The sequence below is a fragment of the Haliotis rufescens genome, unplaced genomic scaffold, assembly GCF_023055435.1.
Source record: "Haliotis rufescens isolate VD_foot unplaced genomic scaffold, xgHalRufe1.0.p SCAF_13, whole genome shotgun sequence".
Lineage (NCBI taxonomy): Eukaryota > Metazoa > Mollusca > Gastropoda > Lepetellida > Haliotidae > Haliotis > Haliotis rufescens.
In genome coordinates, this window is record NW_025963813.1 from 12,899,326 (window position 1) to 12,922,424 (window position 23,099).

Genomic DNA, 23,099 nt, shown 5'->3' on the forward strand with positions numbered 1-23,099 from the left:
TCGGCTCGGAGTCAGTATACTGTGTCTGAGTGGGGTATTCATGTTAAACTGCGGCATGGTATCTCAGTGAGCTAGCACTATAAGTCGGCATCAGTCCGGACTGGTACAAGCAGCCACACACACACGTACATGCATGTCGCTATATAAGTGCAATAATCTTGGACGCGACGTTAAACCCCATTTCACCATGCCGATTTTATAGTGCTAGCCTACTGAAATACCATGCCGCAGGTTAACATGAATGCCCTACTCAGACACAGTATACTGACTCCGATCCAACTGATCCTTGTTTTAGTCCCTTAATGCAGAGCGCCAGGCAGGGTTACAACAAGTACCATCTTTTAAAATATCTTGGTGTGACGCTCATAGGGCAAGAACAGTTTTAAACATACAAATGTCTGAATCACTAGACACAAGTGCCTGAATCACATGGCACAAGTGTCTTAATCATGTGCTGTAAGTGCCTGAATCACAAGACACAAATGTCTGGATCACATGACACAAATGTCTGGATCACAAGGCACAAATGTCTGGATCACGTGACACAAATGTCTGAATCACATGACATGAATGTCTGGATCACATGACACACATGTCTGGATCACATGACACAAATGCCTGAATCACATGACACAAATGTCTAAATCACATGACACAAGTGTCTTCATCATCGATCCTGTTCTGCAAGTGCCTGAATCACAAGACACAAATGCCTGGATCACATCACACAAATGTCTGGATCACAAGGCACAAATGTCTGGATCACATGACACAAGTGCCTTTGTATACAACTGTGAAGTTACTGCTCTATATCCATGGTCAGCTTGGCTGCAAATGGACACAAAAGCTTGACAAGAGGACAAGAAACAGAAATTCCCTACAAACTGACTCCATAATTACATACAAGCCATCAATGACAGTAACATAATTAGCCCTAGCTCTAATGTAAATCAAGTTTTAAACATTTGCGTGTGAATAGCCATTGCCCTAGATTTTTTTCTATGACCTCCATGCAAAGATTAACAAGAAGACTTGTTTCTAGCTTGTCAGGTTAAAGTTTGGCCAATTAGCATAGCTAAATTAATCCCACATGACTGCGAACTTGGGCTTGTCTCATTCCCAGATGTGCTGCAACCACGGAGGAATAATTACCTCCTGTGAAAGTTGTAATGTTATAATAATAGCGTGTGGTGGTTAGGGCTGTGAGGATACACTTTGTCTGGGTAGATGTCTCTCACTAGGAAAGCTGCAATACGAGACCTGAGCCCATACAGAAACTCTCACCACCTGTCATGCAAAGGAAACATATTCCATCATCAAAGAAAAGAAACCCGGCCTACCAAAATAAATCAAACAAGTAATTTCAAGTCAATTAAAATAAAAATGGCCTGTTGTACATGTTACAAAAATTGTATTTAATAAGAATATTTGTACTTTTTTCAAAAGTTCTTTTTACGCTTGTGTAGATTTGTTCTGATACATGACCTCATAGTGAGGTGAGGTGAAATGGGGTTTAACGTCGCGTCCAAGATTATTGCACTTATATAGCGACGTGCATGTACGTGTGTGTGTTTGTGTGGCTGCTTGTACTAGTCCAGACTGATGCCGATTTATAGTGCTAGCTCACTGAGATACCATGCTACAGTTTAACATGAATACCCTACTCAGACACAGTAAACTGACTCCGAGCCGACCAGTCCTTGTTTTAGCCCCTTTAATGCCGAGCGCCAGACAGGGTAACAACAAGTACCAACTTTTAACGTCTTTTGGTATGACGCGGCCGGGGATCGAACCCCGGACCTTCCGCTCTCCGGGCGGACTCTCTACCACTAGACAACGGAGGTGGTCACATGATCTCATGACACACTGGTATTGAGATGCACCTAACCTCTGGTGAACCATTGCATCTCTGGTTTTCTGAAGACATGTCGTTTTAAAGTATTGAACTGTTCTCCAAATCACACCCAATGCATAAAGATCGCATTGCATGAATACACCAACATGTGGCTGTGACAGCATGTGAAATGCGATGGTTGTGGACAGATGTAAGACGGTAGCAGGCATCAATCAGTCAGTTAGCATTAGGCTGCCGTAGGGATGCCATACCCATACTCTTAGCCAATCAGCATTACCCGGTAGATATTATTTTCTTTCACTGAAGAGGCGGTCGGGTAGCCAAGTGGTTAAAGTGTTCGCTCGTCACGCCGAAGACCCGAGTTCAATTCCCGACATGGGTACAATGTGTGAAGCCCATTTCTGGTGTCCCCCGCCGTGATATTGCTGGAATATTGCTAAAAGCGGCGTAAAACCATTCTCACTCACTCTTTCACTGAAGTTAATTCATCTTTTCTTCACATAATTAAGAGAATCATGTTTAGTTTCTTGTAGATCCTCCATAGTTTAATAACAGGTTGTCACTCCTACTTCCTTGGTCATACCAACAGTCAAGTCAATCAAATTTAGTATTGCATTCTTTTAAGTTAAACCAGCTCAAAATGGTTTAGATCCACTGTGCAACAACTGGTATTGGAGCCTTATTTAATCTTTTAATTCAGGTAAGAAGAAATGATCAAATATATTCCTTGAAGGTTCAGTGATTAAGGTGAGGTTTCTTTCATGGATCTGTCAGGGGGCACAGGTGGCCCAGTAGTTTGTGCTGCAGTTGGCTTGAGTTGCATCCCTTGGGGATGCTAGAAACATGATTGTTGGTTCAGAACCTGGTTCACCCTGATTATCAGCTGATTATGTTTCTAGGTTTGTCAGCACCATACCCATGCTCGTGGGTTTCACCGAAGTTGTAGACGTCTGAGACCTGCATCACTTCTGACTTTCTTCCCACATTAACCTGTCATGCCGCCATATAACTGGAATACTGTTTCAATCTCATTAAAATCAGACCTTAGTTTCTCGCTACTGCTAAACAAAGATCTGAGGACATCCCATTAGGGGTCACGTCAGAACGACCTTTCATCTGACCAATCAGTGCGTCGCTTACCAGATTATGAAAGTGACAGTCTGATCATGCAATCTCGAAAACTTTAACATGGGGTATTCCGAATGATAGTTACGGGTTTAACAACTGAATCCATACAATCTAGACCATCCATTAGCCATTCCAGAATGTGTTTTGTTCAGGTTTCAAATTTGTAATCGAGAATTTGTCAAAATATGTTTCGAAGCGTAGTTGCCAATTTGAAATTTGTGCCGTAAAGCATGAGAAAGCTGCCTTCTGATTGGTCATTCCATTGGTCGGTCAAAGTTCGTGCAAGGTCGGTCTGACGTGACCCGTAATGGGATGTCCTCAGATCTTTGTTTAGCGGTAGCGAGAACTAAGATCCGATTTTAATGAGATTGATACTGTTTAAGCAGTGATAAACCCAACTCACTCATGATGTTTCCCATACATCATGCAATACACTGCGATGCAATACAAATCTGGTGTATCACATCCCGCACTACTATCGAGACATGAATAATATCGCAAAAAGATCTGAAGCCCAAATCCATGAGCAAGGAATTCGGTTGCAATTATCATTTGAATGCGTTAAATCAGATACTGACCGAGGGCAATTCTTGACCCATTTCCACACCAATGAACTCCAAGGATGCTATCACATGATTATCTTCAGCCTTCACTACATATCTATTCCAAAATATCCTTTTCAAAAACTGCTGTAATAAGATAAATATAGTTTGACAGACATGATTGATAACAAGTGAAATTGACTTTCTAAAATGTCTGATGTAAGAGCAAAAAGTCTTTTACACAAAATCCCAAAGTATATTATCTTTCCAAATTCATGATGAAAGCAAAACAGTAGGCTTTGATGCCCACTCCCTTAATCAGAGTTCAAAGGCTATTTGTGTTGGGAAAACTCTGAATACTTGTCAATGTCTGCCGACTGCTTGTCTATTTCATCAGGTGTATTGCTTCTGTGGGAACCATGAATCTGGATGTCATTCACACAGCCTACTTGGTAGTACAAGTTTGTTGAGATTGAAAAGACACGGAAAGGCCTTGAGTCTTTGAGGAGCCAGCGTTACTGATTATGGCCCAGGAATTGTGGTTGCCGAAGTGTTAACGCCATTCTCCAAACTTTGGGCGGGTTATTGATGACTCACGTTCATTGGTTGGTTGGTTTGTTGTTTAACGCCGCGCTCAGCAATATTCCAGCAATATGGCGGCGGTCTGTAAATAATCGAGTCTGGGCTAAACAATCCAGTGATTAATATCATGAGCATCAATCTACGCAATTGGGATCGATGACATGCATCAACCAAGTCAGCGAGCCTGACCACCCGATCCCGTTAGTCGCCTTTTACGACAAGCATAGTCGCCTTTTACGGGAAGCATGGGTTGCTGGAGAACTATTCTACCCCGGATCTTCACGTATCATATATCAATGTAAAGGTGTCTGAGTTTCAGAGGTTTTATTATACTGAATGTGACTATATGAAACTATATGTTGTACAAGTGTTAGTTTTACACAATTTTTTATCTGTATGGTTATAAGTATAGAAATAACAAATCAAGAGATAATTAATAGTGATAATACAAAAATAATATTTCTAAACAATATATATATTTGGAAAATATATGCTCTTGAGCCTTAGAAACCACATTTCACACTGAGTAGCCCAGTCTTTTTAGATGGAGTATATTTTAATTCTCTAATAAATATGACATCAATGCTTTACATGTTTCCAACATATAGCTAGGGTAAAGCAGAGACCGAAAACCCTAATACATGACTCAAAAGATGCACACAGAGCATCACAAAACTACAGTATCCAAGTACTGGTTATTTCAAGTATCCTCAAACTGAAGGTAAATTTTATAATTAATTAGGCTTGTCAAATGAAATAGTGACTGCGAAATTATCTGAAGGGCTTGTGAAATATCTTAAAAATAACGATAAACAAGTATTTGTCACAGAGTGACGAAATATCCCCCGCCTGTACACCATAGTACCAAATATGAAGACAATCCAGCGATTTGTTCTTGAGATATTGTGGCAACACCGGTTTTTCCAACTCCAAAAACAGATTTGCCTGCTGTGACCTTGAAAATGGGGTCAAGGTCACCAAATCTGACAGGTGTATGCGGTGTCTGTATATACACTATAGTTCCAAATATGAAGACAATCCAGCGATTAGTTCTTGAGATATCGCGGGAACACCGTTTTCTAACTCCAAAAGCAGATTTGCCTGCTGTGACCTTGACAATGGGGTCAAGGTCACCAAAACCGACTGGTGTCTGCGGTGTCTGTATATACACCATAGTTCCAAATATGAAGACAATCCAGTGTTTAGTTCTTGAGATATCGCGGCAACACCGTTTTCCAACTCCAAAAGCAGATTTGCCTGCTGTGACCTTTAAAATGGGATCAAGGTCACCAAAACAGACTGGTGTCTGCGGAGTCTGTATATACACCATAGTTCCAAATATGAAGACAATCCAGTGTTTAGTTCTTGAGATATCGCGGCAACACCGTTTTCCAACTCTAAAAGCAGATTTGTCTGCTGTGACCTTGAAAATGGGATCAAGGTCACCAAAACCGACTGGTGTCTGCGGAGTCTGTATATACACCATAGTTCCAAATATGAAGACAATCCAGTGTTTAGTTCTTGAGATATCGCGGCAACACCGTTTTCCAACTCTAAAAGCAGATTTGTCTGCTGTGACCTTGAAAATGGGATCAAGGTCACCAAAACCGACTGGTGTCTGCGGAGTCTGTATATACACCATAGTTCCAAATATGAAGACAATCCAGTGTTTAGTTCTTGAGATATCGCGGCAACACCGTTTTCCAACTCCAAAAGCAGATATGCCTGCTGTGACCTTGAAAATGGGGTCAAGGTCACCAAAACCGACTGGTGTCTGCGGAGTCTGTATATACACCATAGTTCCAAATATGAAGACAATCCAGTGTTTAGTTCTTGAGATATCGCGGCAACAAACAGGTGGGACGTACGGACGGACGTACGGACGGACGTACGGACGGTCGTGAATACTATATCCCCCGCTTCGCGCTTTCGCGCGGCGGGGGATAAAAACCCAGCTGGCATACATTTAACTGACTTTGAAATGTGAAGATTCCTTAAGCTTTATGGCCCGTGAAGATCCGGGGTAGAATAGGTCTTCGGCAACCCATGCTTGCCGTAAAAGGCGACTATGCTTGGGGTAAAAGGCGACTAACGGGATCGGATGGTCAGGCTCGCTGACTTGGTTGATGCATGTCATCGATCCCAATTGCGTTGATCGATGCTCATGTTATCAATCACTGGATTGTCTGGTCCAGACTTAATTATTCACAGACATCTGGAATATTGCTGAGTGCGGCGTTAAACAACAAACAAACAAAAAACAAACCAACAAACATCTTAAGCTTTACACATGCCAGACACTGAAATGACACCTGACCTTGAGACCAACCAAGGCACCTGTTGCATATTGGCAGGAATTGAAGCATATATTATATATATATCCTTCTAATGGTCCTCATTAACCTTTTATATCTTATCCTTGATATGGGTGAATTCACTATCGAACAGTCAACACGGTGTGCAAACGTTTAGAAAAATTTGTAATGGCATGCATGAAAAACGATAATGATGCACCTGTCGCTGAACAACGCCATGATGATTACAGACATATTTAGAACATATTACCTTACCATGCTTACCGTTTCACCTATTTTGAATAATTTACCAAATTATTCATGTCACATTTTACCAAACCCTCATAAGCATCGTCTATCACCACAAACAGCCAACCATCACCTACCTTTCCCTTCAGCAGTGCTGTGAAAGTGTTATTCTGACAGTGCCATTCACAGACCTAGGGAGGTCGGAGCGACCTGGCTGGTCGTGGGTTGCAGCAGGGAAGCACGATTCCTGATCAATGCACAGTCCACAGTTGGCAGGACAGGGGAAGATGCCTCATGGCATGTTCCATTCTACACACATTTACAAATCGGTCTGACATATTTCATTGAGAATGGTAATTCATTTTTCTACAGAGATGATTCTTGTCAACTGTGCAAATTGTTTTAGGATATGGTTTCTTAATCAATAAACCTTCTCAGCATGCTCGTCAAATGCTAGTATATGTGATGGTATTACCAGGATTACTGAGCTGAAATATTGGGTAGGGCTCTTGGGCATCCAAGATCAGCATCCTAGGTCAAGGTTACCTACAGAGCAAAATGACCTTCATGGACCATATGTCAAATGGCCTCAGATATGTATTATTTTGTATCGTGTATTACTAAAATTAAAACTCAAAATTCTAAATTGTTTCAAAAACAATTTCTAGAAAAAAAATGGCTTAGTGTTTCATTAAAAATGCATTTATACCATGTATACAGGATAGTGCTATATATCAGATATATAATGAAGTTAATGTTATACAATGTAATGATATTACAAAAAGTCACATTCTCCCCCCCAAAATAAAGATTTCTAACAGTATAGTCTACTTGTTATTATATCTTTTGGGTAATACTGATGATACAAGAGAGCTAGATACAAGATTTTATTGTGCAAACGTTCCATGTAGAAACAGTGACACTATAAAAACTGATACATAAGAAGTCAGGATAACTCAAAATATCAACACAAAATATTATGTTATGACCATGGGTTATCTATAATAAGTACTTCAGATTTATTTGAAGTTGTATCCATGACAGCTGGTTATTTCTATGTTTCTATGGAAATATAAGACTATCAAGTGCAGCATGGTGTTCTTGTTGCCATGACATTTTGGCCAATGTCCTTGATGGAACTGGAGGTGTGTAGGAAGCAACCTCACAATGTTGACCCAACTGAATGACCTCTGTCAGCCTCAATAACATCTTTGTCCTCCCAAACCTTCCTCCATCGATAAATCAATGGGGGCATCCTCCCACCCAACTCCTCCATAAAGTAATTGTGACATTGGTACCAATGTCTGGTAACCATGGCAATGTGTTGATGTGTTGCTGAGAACAAGTGGGGGATAGGAAGGATGCATTGAGATAAGCTGGCTGTTTGTTCAAGACAGTGATGTAACCATCCACAGCTATTGGGGAGGGAGGGAGGTTGTGGGTAGGGGAGGGGAGGGGAGGGGTGGAGGTTGACAAGAGAGAGCGAGAGAGAGAGAGAAGAGAGAGAGAGAAGAAGAGAGAAAGAGAGAGAGAGAGAGAGAGAGACTGCAGCAGACTGGAAAGAAAGCCGGAACACACATTGTGACTTAGGGCTGAATTATTGATGATGAGCATCGGGAAACTTTGTTTTCAAATTTTTTTAAATCCTTTGATCTGCAGTGGATTGGTTTGACTCTTGAGGGGACAATTGTTTCTAATTATTCTAAATCCCTTGTGGTCCATAAAGTTTAATCGAGAGGATGTCACTGGTGTAAAATCTTACACTTGATTGGTTGGATTCCAGATGGAGACACTTGTTTAGAATTATTCTCAGTGTTCTGATGGTTGATCAGATCTGATATATAGGGTGTTACTTGGGTGAATTCTAGAGTGTGTCTGTGGACAAAAATTGATTTTCTGTATTTTTTTAAATTAGTGGTCAAAGCATTAGCTTGTTGCACCTGAATCACTATTTCAGCTTAGTGTAAGTTGCTTGATATTGACATAGGGTAGACCTCAAGTCAGTGACAAGGGTTGGTTCAGTATTCTCATGGATAGCTGAAGCTTGTTGCAACAAAAACCAAAGGGTACAATGTGTGAAGCCCACTAATGAGGCTTATTGTGTCCCCCTGCCATGACTTTCAAGACACTTTAGGGGTGGTGGGGTAGCCTAGTGGTGAAATCATTGGCTTGTCATGCCAAAGGTCCGGGTTTGTTCCACGTATTGGTACAAGTATAATGTGGGATGCCCATTTCTGGAGTCCCTGACATGATAGGGCTGGAATATTGTCATAAACAATGAAAAACCATACTCACTCAATCAGCAAATATTACTTATGCTGCATTTTCACTTGACATAAGAATTTTCAATGACTTTCTTCAATAGTAACAATTTCTTTTATTGGTGTCAGCAGGCAGTTATATCTTAAGACATTTCGCCTCAATTTCACTTATTTTGTCATGTTTAATATTTTAATATTATAAATCTTCAGTTGAAAGTTTAAAGCATTGTACCCCTAAGTTCTAAACGTTAAATGCCACTCGATGGAATATCCTAGACTAGCATCCAGTCTCTGAAAGGAACATATCGAACAGAAAAAAACAGTTGTTCAGTTATCTTAATAAAAATATAATAAAAGGGAGCCCAGTGACTCTCTTGACTCTCTTCATTTTCAGATACTGCAGTAATCTAGACTTGCCAAACATTATAGACTTGCATGGGCTGTATTTGATATATATTTGTATCAGGGTCTGTAAGACAGACTATGGAATATCTGTTCTCAGTTTTTAGTAAGATCTACATACATTTTGTGAACTGCTCTCACATCCTCTGACAAAATACTGCCAGGAGTGAAATCTTGTAATTTCCTGAATGTGCAAGTCAGTTGAACTTGAAGAGTGCTGTGATGACAAGTAAAATCCCCTGGTCCGTTCAGACTGACGGTAATTGCACGAGACAGTGAAAACCTGTGAAAACAAGCTGTGAATGTAAACATGGGAACCGTGTCACAACTGCACCTTCTCATGGTGATGTGTTAATAGCTGAGACTTGAGAAGTGTTTGCCTCCAATTGTAGGAAAACACTTGTGAATTGTTGAACCTCCATGTGCAGCCATATTGCACAACAAACAAACAAATGTTACATTCCAAATAGTTGACTGGTTCTTGGTCAGGGTAAGAGAGAGAGAGAGAAAAAAAAAATGTCCTAACTTTGATTTTCCTAGTCACTTCATGCTCTTTGACCCCAGATCATGTCACTAATAACACAATCACCCCCCTTCCCTTCTCTCCGCTTCTCAGTGTTTGCTTGCCACACTGAAGACCCAGGTTCGTTTCCCGACATGTAAGTTGATGGTTCCTTAATACTCCATGGTTCCTTTATGGTGAGTGAGTGAGTTGGGTTTTACGCCACTGTTAACAGTATTCCAGTTATATCACGGCGTGTCAGCTTAATGTGGGAGGAAAGCCTGAGGTGATGCAGGTCTGAGACTTTTACCACTTCGGTGAAACCCACGAGCATGGGTATGGTGCTGACAAACCTAGAAACATGAGTGACGCAACTCTGCACAGCGAATTGCGGTGCCTAAGACGACTGGGCCACACACCAACATTGTCACATTCCAAATTGTACGTCTCCCTGAATGATTGTGTTGATAGAAACAGGGGAATTACTGTTTTGGGACTTACAAAAGAGTTTCTGGGAAATTGTTAAATGTCCAACTTGGAGCTACCCCAAGCTGATTGTGTTGATAGAGAGGGATAAAGAGAAGACATTCCTCAGACCCTGCTGCTTCAATGGACCATATCTCTCAACATCAAGAACACTCTGTACAGGCCAATTCTCAACAGAAAAAAGTAGATTACAAAACTTGCATGGCTTTGAAGGTGACACGTACAGTGTTATAGATTAGCTTGATGTCAGCTGAGGATGAAATAGGAGAAAAACAGATGATTGTCTGCAACATCTGGTAGCACCATTAAGGCATTCCTTCCGTGACCTCTGACCTAGTAATTTGAATTTTTCTCTCATGGATATCAGTTCTTGGCTAATAATTACCCAGTCTTGTTACTTGCCAAATATTGACAAAACCCTGTGTATTCCTTACAAAAACATGGCTGATAGATGTCATACATCTTTACAAACCGTGCCTTAGCCTGCAGTATTTTTGCTAGAGTCTGCAACATTGCATCTACACGGGACCTGAGTGAGGATTTCAGGGTCAAATGGATTCCCAGTATCCCATGTTTGTCCCTCCTTTGGGATCAGGAGCAGAGTATGTGTCCAGTAACCCACGCTTGTCTTCCTGTAGGGATTCAGGAGTAGAATATATATCCAGTATACCATGATTGACCCTCTGTTGGGACTTCGGGGCAGAATTTGTGTCCAGTAACCCATGCTTGTCTTCCTGAAGGGATTCAGATGCAGACTAGTTTGTCTGTACCCCATGCTTGTCTTCATGTAGGGATTCAGACATAGACTAGTTTGTCTGTACACCATGCTTGTCTTCATGTAGGGATTCAGACATAGACTAGTTTGTCTGTACACCATGCTTGTCTTCCTGTGGGGATTCAGGATTAGAATAGATGTCCAGTACACAATCTGTGTCTCCCTGTAGGATCTAAGAGGCAGTACTCAATGGATGTCCTCTTGTTGGGATTGAGGGGCGGAGTAGATGTTCAGTACCCCATGCTTGTCTTCCTGTAGGGATTCAGATGCAGACTAGTTTGTCAATACCCCATGCTTGTCTTCCTGTAGGATTCAGATGCAGACTAGTTTGTCAATACCCCATGCTAGTCTTCCTGTAGGAAGTCTGGGGTGGAATAGATGTTCAGTACCCCATGCTGGTCTTCCTGTAGGGATTCAGATGCAGACTAGTTTGTCAATACCCCATGCTAGTCTTCCTGTAGGGAGTCTGGGGTGGAATAGATGTTCAGTACCCCATGCTTGTCTTCCTGTAGGGATTCAGATGCAGACTAGTTTGTCAATACCCCATGCTTGTCTTCCTGTAGGATTCAGATGCAGACTAGTTTGTCAATACCCCATGCTAGTCTTCCTGTAGGAAGTCTGGGGTGGAATAGATGTTCAGTACCCCATGCTGGTCTTCCTGTAGGGATTCAGATGCAGACTAGTTTGTCAATACCCCATGCTAGTCTTCCTGTAGGGAGTCTGGGGTGGAATAGATGTTCAGTACCCCATGCTTGTCTTCCTGTAGGGATTCAGATGCAGACTAGTTTGTCAATACCCCATGCTTGTCTTCCTGTAGGGATTCAGACGCAGACTAGTTTATCAGTACCCCATGCTTGTCTTCCTGTAGGGATTCAGATGCAGACTAGTTTGTCAATACCCCATGCTTGTCTTCCTGTAGGGATTCAGACGCAGACTAGTTTATCAGTACCCCATGCTAGTCTTCCTGTAGGGATTCAGATGCAGACTAGTTTGTCAGTACCCCATGCTAGTCTTCCTGTAGGGATTCAAACGCAGACTAGTTTATCAGTACCCCATGCTTGTCTTCCTGTAGGGATTCAGATGCAGACTAGTTTGTCAATACCCCATGCTAGTCCTTCTGTAGGGAGTCTGGGGTGGAATAGATGTTCAATACCCCATGCTAGTCTTCCTGTAGGGAATCTGGGGCAGAATGGATGTTCTGTACCCCATGCTAGTCTTCCCGTTGGATCTCAGGTGCAGTTTGCCAGTACCCCATGCTAGTCTTCCTGTAGGGAATCTGGGGTGGAATAGTTGTTCTGTACCCCATGCTAGTCTTCCCGTTGGATCTCAGGTGCAGTTTGCCAGTACCCCATGTTTGTTTTATGTGCCAGTATAAGAGGATGACCTTATTACAGTGTGTAACTTAGCTGATTGGGTGTCATCATGTCCGACAGTGTGGGTCTTTACTCATGCTGTCAACCACTGGTCTACAGGTGACCTTGATGTTGCTGGACTGTAGCTTACTGGGCATGAAAAAACATTCATTTCTCTTCGCTCATGTTTGCTTTAATTCTAGTTTTGGATCATGAAGTGCACTTTTAACTTGGATGGGCATTCTTCTCAAGCACTTGGCTGGAATGCCTTTTACTCTCATAATAAATGTCAGTCAATCAAAGGCAAAGCTGACTCGATCATTCCATTTCAATCTGAATACGTCCAATGTGTTGAATTCACGTAAGGCTTCTTTCTGTTAAAGAAATTAAATCAAGGCATATGGGAGTGTCTGTTTATAATCTAATTTGCTGAAGCAATAAGCAGCAATATTTACTACATTTGGCAATGACATCATCATGAAGAAAAATGTTATGGAAAATAACCGCAATATGTCCGCATTGCACCGAAATGTGGTTAACATGACCAGTTTTTTGGTCTTGTCAAATGACCTTTTAACATGATTAAGTACACTGCAGACTTTCTTAATCCTCTTCACCTATTCAAACCCTCATAATGAAAGCAGATATCAAATGGTCCCAGACATCAAATGCTCCCAGACTTGTCACGTCTTTGTTCTCTCCAGCTGTAGCAATAAAGTGTATGTGTCCCTAGGTAAATAGCATCACATTCCTTTGTGGTTAAATCATATTTTCTGGCATTTACCAGAAACAGAATCGCCTGTATCTATGATAATACCTGCTGACGCCCAACAATACATGTGTTTTAGCCCACAAAAGACAATGGCTGATAACCTTGTTACAGCCACTCTAATGGGCAGGATCCTCTGTAATTGACCCAGATTCCGTACCCTTTCTCCTCTCCGCTCTCTCCATCCTTTCTTTATCTCATTTTCCGCTTTTTCTCTCACTTACTCCTCCCATTCTCTCCCTTTTCTTTCCTCAGTCTTTTTCTTTTCTCCTATTCTCTTCTTTCTATCCCTTTTCTCCCCTCAGTCTGTTTTATTTTCTCCCTTCTTTCTATCCCTTTTCTCCACCCCCCCACCCCTCAATTTCTTACTGCCTCTCCCTTTTCTTGCCTCAGTCTGTTTTATTTCATATTTTCTCCCTTCTTTCTATCCCTTCTCTCCACCACCCCCCACTCCTCAATTTCTTACTGAATCCTCTCCCTTTTCTCTCCTCAGTCTGCTTTATTTCTTATATTCTCTCTTCTTTCTTTCCCTTCTCTCCCCTCCCCCCCATTCCTCAATTTCTTACTGCACCCTCTCCCCTCAGTCTGCTTTATTTCTCGTATTCTCTCTTCTTTCTTTCTTTTTTTCTATCACTCCTTCATTTCATACTACACCCTCATGCTTTTCCTTTTCACCTCCCCTTCTCATTCCATCCTTTCACCTTTTCTTTCTCTCCTCCCTTTGTGTATCACTCTTCCTTTTTCTCTCTCCATTTCTGATTCATACTCGGGAGAGCACCCTTCAGAAATAATTCATCAACTTGCGACATGATACAACATCAGCTTTGAAGCAATGTCTTTTTTGGTGAAACATTTATTTGCAAGTTTTTACTGTTTCCTTGACGACAAAAATGATGCGTGATCAAAGAGAATGTTTCACTGAAATGCATCACTTGTGATGTCGATGAATTATGAAGTGCTAATGGTTTGAGAAATAATTCCAGTTTATGTCTTGTTTAATAAATTACACTGCATGTGAAACTGAAGAAAATCAATAATTTACTCACATGGAAAAGCATTCTGCTGGAGTTAATCAAAACATTGTTCCAAGAATTCAATTTGTGTTTTGGTTCATTTGAACGTATTGAAAAAAGTGCTTCAACAATGCATTATGTCTCAAGCAATTACATATAAATAATGCTGGCTTCATCAGAAAGATGTGGATCTAATTACTCTTAATCATATCCCGTGTCTGTCTGTTAGTTGGCACAGACTAAAACAATGTTTATAAAAATTTAACACAATTATATCATCCTCAGAAATGTACGGGAGAAGTTTTTATTTTGTTCATGCATTTGACCTTGTTTTAACTTCCAACCATATCAAAATTTTCCTGTTTGTTATTTCAATTAGTATTTTTTATTAATATTTGAAAAAATATTTACAAGATTCGATGCAAGCAGAGATATGATATAGAGTTTCAACAAAACTAATAAATTAGCCTAAATGTGTCTTTTGTATGATAAAAAGCACAAGATTTATTTCCAGTAACTTAATAGTAAGTAATGTTTCATGAAGCAAGATGGGAAATTAGCCTAAAGCTGTTTTTGATGATAAATAGCAAATGCCAGGGATCCCAGGTTGTTTATATTTTGTCATAGCGTTGACATTTTATTTTTGCACTTATCAGTGAAATCCAAGTTAATCACTAGTGTTTACAAGCATCCGTCAGCTGATAAGGCCTGGAAGGTTTTTCTGGGAGGTGTTTTCTGTTTTCGGTGTTTTGATGGCTCTTGTGCCAAATGGCTTCTATCCTGAGAGAAGATGTGACCTTGGTGAAGTTTGGGATTATTGTTGTAGATTTTGCAGATCATTGATATGAAAATGACAAGACCTCATACAGACAAGAAGGGCAAACTGATAAGAAAAGATCATTCCCATCTCAAATTTATTCTGGATGAGTTCCTAAAAAGTGAAGTTTGTTTTCAAATTTCAGTAAGTGGTGGCTGATTTAAAGACATGTGACACAGCGGTGCTGAGAAGGAATTGAATGAAAATATATAACTGTTGGAAGCAGAAGATCGCAGAAATTTATTTATTTTTTTCAAGAAACAGAAGGTTTTTTCTAAAGTAAATCATGATCACTGACACAAAAAATGTAACCAGGGGACTTTGAGGTGAGGTGAGGTGAAATGGGGTTTAACGTCGCGTCCAAGATTATTGCACTAATATAGTGACGTGCATGTACATGTGTGTGTTTGTGTGGCTGCTTGTACTAGTCCGGACTGATGCCGATTTGTAGTGCTAGCTCACTGAGATACCATGCTACAGTTTAACATCAATACCCTACTCAGACACAGTATACTGACTCAGAGCCGACCAGTCCTTGTTTAAGCCCCTAATGCCGAGCGCCAGACAGGGTAACAACAAGTACCATCTTTTAACGTCTTTTGGTATGACGTGGCCGGGGATCGAACCCCGGACCTTCCGCTCTCCAGGCGGATGCTCTACCACTAGACTACGGAGGCGGTCTAGGGGACTTTGACCTTTCTCAGATAATAATATAAAGTCAAGGCCAGCCACTGAATGTAATCTGCAATTTCAACTTAATTTACCAACATAAAATTCCTTTATGTGAATAAAGTTGACTTTGGTGTTTTGTTGTTTCGAGTTTGATGGTAAAAGTTGTGTCTAACAAATGCTTTCTTTAGAAACACCTGGTGCAAAACCTTTTTCTCGTGAATGAATGAGTATCACATATCATATCATATCACAACTGAAACACTGCCATTGGGCTTCAAACACATATATACTTATGTAAGAGTGCTGATCAAACACTTTTAACCATCTCGGCGCTAAGATGTTACTCCCAAGCTTTAACATAACCTCTCATCCAAAGATCACCCATATTGCCAATTTCGTCTAAAGTGTTCATCAGTTGTGCATAGAGTACGTGAAAAACATGAGGTCAATGTTGAGAGTATCTATCCATGTACAGGGTACCAGGTCACATCCTTCCATATCTTTGCAGAGGTATCTTTTAACCAGTGTGAGAGTCAAGTTTTAACCTCGTGGGCATAAGGCATGTCATGACTGAATTCACTGAAGAAAGCAGAGTACTTATGAGCACAAGCTACTACAATGTGACAGCCTCAATCTGCTTCATTGCACGAATTTGTGATTCAACCGTATAAAAAAAATATTGTGAAGGTTGTTGTGTTTACTAGTACTTTCAACTTGGCAGCCATTGGTACCACCAAACCCTCGCTGTGTATCTTGAATTGGGTGTATAACAAGAACTGTCCAAACAATTTCTCTGAGGAAGTAAACTTGGAACCACCGAGACACACTCCTTGATCATCAGGCCTACCCAGGTCAAGGCATGTCTGACGGGATCGAGCGATCACACTCACAGACTCGGTTGATGAATGGCATCTTATCCCAATCCCAATCACTGGATTGTCTGGTCCAGACTCGATTATGTACAGACCGCCGTCAAATAGCTGGAATATTGCTGAGTTCAAGGCACGTCTAGTGCACTGACCACAGACAATGTCACTAGTTCAAGGCATGTCTAGTGCACTAACCACAGACAATGTCACTAGTTCAAGGCACGTCTAGTGCACTGACCACAGACAATGTCACTTGTTCAAGGCACGTCTATTGCACTGACCACAGCCAATGTCACTTGTTCAAGGCACGTCTATTGCACTGACCACAGACAATGTCACTAGTTCAAGGCACGTCTAGTGCACTGACCACAGACAATGTCACTAGTTCAAGGCACGTCTAGTGCACTGACCACAGACAATGTCACTAGTTCAAGGCACGTCTATTGCACTGACCACAGACAATGTCACTAGTTCAAGGCACGTCTAGTGCACTGACCACAGACAATGTCACTAGTTCAAGGCACGTTTCGTGCACTGACCACAGACAATGTCACTAGTTCAAGGCATGTCTAGTGCACTGACCACAGACAATGTCACTAGTTCAAGGCACGTCTAGTGCACTGACCACAGACAATGTCACTAGTTCAAGGCACGTCTAGTGCACTGACCACAGACAATGTCACTAGTTCAAGGCACGTCTAGCATTGTCTAGTGCACTGACCACAGACAATGTCACTAGTTCAAGGCACGTCTAGCATTGTCTAGTGCACTGACCACAGACAATGTCATGGCAGCACAAAGTTCGAACAAGTCACGGAGAGGAAACGCCCATCATGGAGGAAGTTAATACATCGGAAGTGGCTACTTAAACTATTGGGTTTAACTCATTCATAGATTCCAGTGTCCTCACATTACAGGGAAATTAGGCAGCACACTTTTAATTGTTTGGTTTATGGTAAGACACAATAAGACACCTAAATATTAAACTTAATATGCTGTTATCTTAATCGCTGTTTCTTTGTTCATCCACCATTGTCCACTGTAGTATGAATTTTTGAAATATAACTCCACAAGCTGAGTTAATCATCAGCTTTGTCATTCACACTCTTAGTTTGCAGGGCCACAGGTGGCCCAGTTGTATAAAGCCAATCTATTTTCTGTGCAGTTTCATCCAAAAGGTGTTTCAGACTCTGATGATCATGAGTTTGAATCCCAAAATCCCCTTGATTATGATCCTTGGTTTGTCAGCACCATATCCGTGGGTTTCACAAAAGGCAATAGTCATAAAGTTTAAAGAAATAAAAAGTTAACAAGTGCTCAAATGTACTATATGGCCTCTGACCACAAAGACCGAAGACCTGTAAACATGGTAAAGAAAGCCAACATTCTGCACTTGAAACAGATTTAGCAATTGTTTGGCCTCAGTACTTAAACAAGTTCAGAGGTCTGTTCGTGAGAAAATGTCCTTGTTGCATAAAGATGACATTATCTTTAATGGGCCTCTTGAACAGATCATGTTGCATGTCCCCAACTTTCATAAATGGCCTTTCGATGGGATTTCCACTCTTGCCGGCTTGACAGAAGTGTCACCAGTGGTTATTACGTGTTATGTTCATTCTAAGCCTCTCCTTTGGACCAATCAGATTCCACCTCTCGTATCACTTGTTTTAAACAAAATGGCGGCACACAGTCAAGATGATCTGATCAATAATCAAGATCTATATTGTGATAAAACGGGTCTTACATCGCGAAGTGCATCAGATCACATCAGCACCTTGATTCAAAACATGAAAAGATTTGGAAAATATCTGTTGACGCCAAGTTGGCAGTACACATGCTTTGCAAATCCTGCAATCAACCGAAATCTGCAAGATAGTTTACCAACCGGATTTCAATTTCGTTGCATGATTTTGACTATGCATAGACTCGTTAGTCCAGCCAAAATGTAACTCCATAATACCAACCTTGTTCGGCAAGGGTGGAAACTGGACTTTTATTGTCAGTTAACTCTCTTGCCACGGGAAGATGTTGTGAACAGAAAAAGAAGGGTTAATGGTGGCTCTCACCATCTTACTGAAACTAAACCTGATTTTTATTTCACCTGATGATGTAGTAAAGACATGTCAGCTTGGCTTAAAGCGCTCATTGCCTGACAGCCAGGCAGTTGTATAGGGAGTTTAATAACCCTGTTAAACAAGTGGAGCTGTCGGGGAGCAGGGAAGGTGAAATGAACACATGTAAATGTCCCCAACAATGACAGCTGTCTCCATCATGCTACACTAAAGACAGGTCGTTAATGTTGTACATTATGTAACTCAAACTTGATATATCATCGCCATAAACACAGGTTAGAGCTGTACAATTGTGATGGGCGCCATAATGCTCAGATTGACAGGTAGACTGACATCTAGTCTCTGAAATGAACATATTTTACAGAAAAAAAACAGTTGTTAAATTTTAGTTACGAAATATAATAAAAAGGAGCCCAGAGACTTTGTCCATTTTCAGATACTGCAGTAATCTAGCCTTGCCAAACATTATAGACTTGCATGGGCCATATTGGATATATTTGTTTCAGGGTAATAGACATGCTATATAGAAATAAAAGAATGGAAAGTAAGTGTATAAATGTTATACATTGTGAAATTAACATGATATAAAATTGAAATTCTATATGAGATACATTTATCACATAGGTTTTATTCACTGTGCAACATTATAATAGTTTGTATATTATTTTGACTGTAAAGCATCAGATGAATGTTATTATGTACATTCCCAGCAGACAGATGATGATACTGTATGACCTACAGTTGTATACAGATAAATGTTTATAAATGTTGTACATTTTGCAATTGACACATGATGATCAACTTCCTGCCATTGTCATAGCCATTGTAAACAATACACTACCCTATAGCTTTCTACAATTATTATCCCCCGCCCAACAAAGTCCGTCCGTCACGTTTCGTTTCCGGAGCATAACTCATAAACCGTTCAATATTTTTTTTCATGAAACTTTGCAGGTTTGTCAGGTACATGCTGAACTGGTGCCTTTTGCTATTTAGAAATTTTAGAAATTTTAGAAATTTTTCATTTTTTACGTTTGCATGGCAAGGTTCCAAACTCTTCTTTTTTTTTTTACAATTTCCATGACAAGTACCACCTCGGTTAAAAAAGGTTAGGGTTTGTTTAGATTTAATTATGTCATAAATTCTGCAACAGGGGCGGGGGATATAGCCACGTTAGTAGCAAACTCTTGTTGTCATCATGGTCATTGGGGCGGTCGGGTAGCCTCGTGGTTAAAGCGTTCGCTCGTCACGCCGAAGACCCGGGTTCGATTCCCGACATGGGTACAATGTGTGAAGCCCATTTCTGGTGTCCCCCGCCGTGATATTGCTGGAATATTGCTAAAAGCGGCGTAAAACCATACTCACTCACTCATCATGGTCATTGTACCCTGAATACAAGAATTTTGGCTCATGCTTTTAACCGCTTGAATGTCTGGCCCAAACATGATACACTACTGCTGTATTTTAGTTGTAATATTGTAAAAAACTAAAACATCAACATAAATCTGACATTATATAATAAATTTTATCAATTTGGACAGTTTTGTGGAAAATTGATTGTTACTAGAAGCAGAAAGCAACATCAAAATCATCTGATAATATTAACCTTCAATTTAATACCAAGTTGCATAATGTGCTGAAATATCATTTCCTTTCTATGAATTAATCGGTGAAGACATGATGAATAAAGCAGACACTGATTCCAGGAATGATAAAGCCTAGAGAACCTGAAATGAGCAATGTGTTTATATTTATCACTTAGTACATCGTAGTGTGCACTGCCATGTCATGAGTGTTATCGTTATCGGATAAAGAGCTCATGTCCAGTGTCCTCTTGGAGCCATGCTTACATGGATAATAACGACATTAATGTGCCAGGATGTCAACAGTTCTGTCTAATGGCATTCTCTTGGTAATTGTTGCAATTATTGATGAAATTGGGGATAGAATCAATGTCCATAATCAGTACTGGGAACGTTAACAGCCATTTGCAATTTCTGATCGCTATAATTTGAAAATGATACACACCAATTTTATACATCATTACTGATTGCTGCATGGTCTGTCAAAATCACCTTAATCACTTCTGAATAATTTCCTTTGGTTCAAATAGGATGATGAACAAAAAATTGAATTTGAAGGAACATCATGGTTTCAGCTGCTCAGAAGTCTATAACAAGGTTATTAACTTCAAACACTGTTTACTTGGAATTATAAAGCTATAATCAACACTGATACTTTTTATACAGTCTCATATCTTATTATATTTATGAAAAAAAGTCCATAAAATACATAAAGCATAAAATATTTCATAAGTCAATCAATAAATGAAGAGGTTTCGGGTACAACAGCATGTTTCTGTACAACTCCTTGTCCTCTGAGTTCGTTTGTTTGTTGTTTTACACCCCACTCAGAAATATTCCAGCTTTATGACGGCGGTCTGTAAATAATCCAGTCTGGACCAGACAATCCATTGATTGATATCATGAGCATTGATCCACACAATTGGGATCGATGACATGCATCAACCAAGTCAGCGAGCCTGACCACCTGATCCCGTTAGTCGACTCTTATGACAACCATAGTCACCTTTTAAGGCAAGCATGGGTTGCTGAAGACCTCTTCTACCACGGATCTTCACGGGTCTGTCCTCTGAGAGTAAGCAACAACAGACTGATGGTTATTCACACCTGTACATCAGTAATTAACTTGAGGAAGCAAGTTACATAACCACATATTGGTTAATTAAGAACGTATTAGCCTCTTCCTTGACCATGTTGACATCAAATGGTAAAAATTAATTACGCCTAAAATCCCGATGAGATAATTCATATGTGATTACCCTTGCGCACCTCCACCCCTGGGACCCCCAGCCTCACCCTTTCCACACTACAATCCCACCCCTAGCACCACATGACTGTGAAAATTGTATACTGCAAAACCCTATTAAGTTAATCTCACTGAATTCATAAAAGAGAAATGGGCAATCACATGTTTTTGATAAGGGGAGGCACTTTTAGCCCAGCCTAAGGCACTGTGATTCGCTGTGCAGAGTTGCGTCGCTTGGGCACGCCAGATACCTGTGATTGTGGGTTCGAATCCCAGTTCGCCCCGATTATGTATCTAGGTTTGTCAACACCATACCCGTGCTTGTGGGTTTCACTGAAGTGGTAAATGTCTGAGACCTGCATCACTTCGGGCTTTCCTCCCACATTAAGCTGACATGCCACGATATAACTGTAATACTGTTAAAAGTAGTGTTAAACCCAACTCACTCACTCACTCTTGATAAGGATATTCCTAGGTATGCAAAACTGATTAACAGTATTATAAATTGTTATACGTACATAGTGTGGGATATCGGATTATACCTATAACAAAAAAGAGAATAGTGTTCATAGTTTGCTTAGCAACTTGAACAAACCAGTTCTACAATTATCCCAGTTATGTCAAATACGGACAGATAATGGCAATCTGCAAAATTCCAGCCATATCAGTGAGACCTGTAAATAATTCACATTTAGCCAGAAAAAACAATGGTTGACCTTATTAGCAATGTCGCCCGCCATTGTTGCAAAATGACACTCAATCAGCCAAGTTACAGAGCATGACCACATTGATCTATTTTAGTCGCCTCTTACTACAAGCATAGATTTCCATGGAACTGATTCTGACCCATGCAGTTAGCCTTGCTCAAAGGCTGTACTGAAAGAAAAATGCATGGATGTGTAGTAATTCTATCCTCCTTATAGGCAAGTCTAGATATGTGGACAGGACTATAGTCCATGATAGTCTCTTATAGGGACAACTTGTTCATATTATTTACAAAATCTAGAAATTATGATGTAAAATAATAATTATTGCCTAAGAGACTTGTGCAAGTCTACATTGCACCCTATGTGGTAGGTCATCAGTGAATATACCAAGACACATAACATATGCAACCAATAAATGGTAAGGAAATTTACAACTCTACTCCCCTGACACTGACAGATGGCCACGGTCAGCCCATGACTGATTTGTACATTCAGTCAGTGTCGGAACCAAGTTGGTCAGGTAAATCCCACACAACTTGATCTTCTACCTGTCGGTTTCATGAGCAGTATCTGTCAGTCAAGCATGTTACTGTCCTGCTGACATGTCACTGATTGACATAAACAAGCTAGCAGCCTCATTAATACTTCAGGAAATACCCTACAATGACCATTGTGCAGTGTTGGGATTCACAACACGATTGACAGGATCAGCAGGTTGATATTGACATAAAGTTACAATCCCTGCTGATCAACCGTTTTACTCTGGTGTTTACATTTGTTTGAGTGAGTGAGTGAGTGAGTATGGTTTTACGCCGCTTTTAGCAATATTCCAGCAATATCACGGCGGGGGTCACCAGAAATGGGCTTCACACATTGTACCCATGTCGGGAATCGAACCCGGGTCTTCGGCGTGACGAGCGAAC

The 23,099-nt window shown here is 40.6% G+C and overlaps 2 protein-coding genes across 7 annotated transcripts in view; one reads left to right on the forward strand and one right to left on the reverse strand.

The window, feature by feature from the left end:
- LOC124139127 (ATP-dependent translocase ABCB1-like) overlaps positions 1–23,099 on the forward strand; it is a 176,530-nt gene that overhangs the window by 122,353 nt on the left and 31,078 nt on the right. The gene's annotated exons all lie outside the window — the stretch shown is intronic.
- The window catches only part of LOC124139128, a 79,671-nt gene that overhangs the window by 54,517 nt on the left and 2,055 nt on the right, over positions 1–23,099 (reverse strand). The window contains exon 1 of one of the 2 annotated variants that reach the window (XM_046506157.2): positions 6,788–6,832. The exons of the other annotated variant lie outside the window; for it this stretch is intronic. The gene's annotated coding sequence lies outside the window, so the exon portion shown is untranslated. Of the gene's footprint in view, positions 1–6,787; positions 6,833–23,099 lie in introns of those variants that run through there. 2 annotated transcript variants of the gene reach the window in all.